Source organism: Tupaia chinensis, unplaced genomic scaffold (genome assembly GCF_000334495.1).
Source record: "Tupaia chinensis unplaced genomic scaffold, TupChi_1.0 Scaffold144677_1, whole genome shotgun sequence".
In the NCBI taxonomy this organism is placed as follows: domain Eukaryota; kingdom Metazoa; phylum Chordata; class Mammalia; order Scandentia; family Tupaiidae; genus Tupaia; species Tupaia belangeri.
Window position 1 is genome coordinate 60,210 of NW_006204538.1, and position 2,181 is coordinate 62,390.

Consider the following 2,181-nt stretch of genomic DNA (forward strand, 5'->3'; position numbering starts at 1 on the left):
TATCTCTCTGTCTCTCTCTGTCTGTCTGGCGAGCGCACGCACCCTATAGCAAAAACCTCCCCCCTCCAAAAAAATGATCTATTTAATATTCAGTAAGTTTACTGATGTTGTTTTAAAAAACCAGCTAGTGGTTACTCTGGTCCTCTGCATTGTTTTTAATATCTCATATTTATATTCAGTCTAATCTTTTTTTTGTAAAGTAGGTTTTTTCTATACAGCACATGTGCTCAGAGGAGATACAGAGAAATAGAGATAGAGAGACAGAAAGTGAGTAATCACTTCTTAGGGGAAATAACCATGCTGCAATTCTATCTCCTCCATACACCTCTACAAATTTTGGACATAAATGCACATGCTCCTGGTTTGAGGTTTAAGACACTGGGTCAGGGACTCAAACCATGGTTGACTTTCTGGGAGTTGGGTGACATAAACATTTTGCCATCTGCTGGCCCCCCATTCCAATCTTAATATTTTTGTTTCTGGGGACCAGTAGTTACCGTAATGGCTATGTTGCTGGAATCCCACGTAGTCGACCATGGTTTGTGTCTCAGACCCTGTGGCTTAAAACTCATGCCAGGCGTGTGTGCATGCATGCCCAAGATCCCAAGAGGACAATAGAGGAGAAGGGACTGTGGCATGGCCATCCCTCCTGGGAGATGATTTCTCGCTTTATATCTCTCTGTCTCTCTCTGTCTGTCTGGCAAGCCCACACGCCCTATAGCAAAAACCTCTTCAAAAGAAAAAAGAAAAAAAAAAGAATATTTTTGTTTCTGCCAGCTGGAGTTTCTGCTTTCTGGATTGTCTTTATGTGTTTAATTGTGTTGATCTAATGTCTCTCTTTTTCTTTATTTTACCACTCCAGAAATTTTATTATACCTTTTTTTAATAATTTAAATTTATAAACATGCTAAATATTTTACCTAAATGAGTAGAAACTGCCTAGAGACACAAACCAGAGTACAATAATTATATGAAGAGGACAAACAAAGGATACTCATCAAAACAAAGTTATTGTAGATTGCAGCACTTTAAATTGGTCATCTATATTCTTAAAACGTTGTGGGGCCAAATCCATTTACTATAGAGGATGTGGACTCAACAGAGAGACAGAAAGTGAGAAACCACTGCCCCAGGGGCCACACTACAGTTACTTCTCCTCCAGTATCCTCTCAAGATTTGGGGCACAGATGTATATGTGCCTGCCGTGAATTTTTCTAAGCCACTGGGTCCAGGACTTGAACTAAGATCAACTACGAAGAAGTCCAGCAATGTAACCATTACACCATCTGCTGGTCCCTCTACATATATGGTATAAGGGTTCATGATTAGGACAGTCAGTCTGCCTTGCTCCTGTTTATTACTTTGTCCTCTTTTTGTCTTCTGAAGGGGTATAATGTTGTAAAACTGGTCTTCTATTTATGAGGCCAGTTTTCCCTTTGCCTGTTCCCTTTTTGTTCATCCTCCCTTTATGGAGACTCTCCTTTCCCAACTGTCCTGGCTCAGGACACACACTCTCACAGAGACCAGTAGGTGAGCCATCTCTTCACTTTCTGTGGAACACTTTTTGACCAAGTGAAGCCCATACCCCAGAGCCAGCCCTGGGTCAGTGGCTGGGCTGAGCGTCCTTCCAGGTATGGAACCCAGAGACTCTGGAACTATCTGCTGAACTCGGGGCTACTAGGAAAGGGAGACCCAAGTTTCTACCCTGTCTTATTCCTGTGGTTCCTATCCTCCAATTGGATATTGGGTCTCCAATCTGATTTTCAGAGCCATGTGCCCTCCTCACTGCAGAGATTCTTTGTTCTATGTTTAAACAGTCCTGGCTCTACCTTCTTCAGGCCTGTGCCTTAGTATGTATCAGGTCTGACAGAGAAGATAGAGTAGGAGGCCAGCAGAGAAAAACCAGCACTTCAAGAGTTTAGACTATACTTCAAACCCTAAGGAGAAGAGATTTCTCGTTCACAATTTTGATCACATGGATCTCATTTTTTTTTAATTTTTAAAGGATTGTTTAATTTTATTATTTTTCAATTTGCTATAGAACACATGCACTCAGGAGAGTGAGCAAGAGAGAGAAGAAAGAACAAGCTGCCAAAACCAGGACTCAAACTATGGTCAGCCATGTGGGAGTCCAGCTCCTTAACCACCATGCCACATACTGGCTCCCCAGAAAAGTTTAAT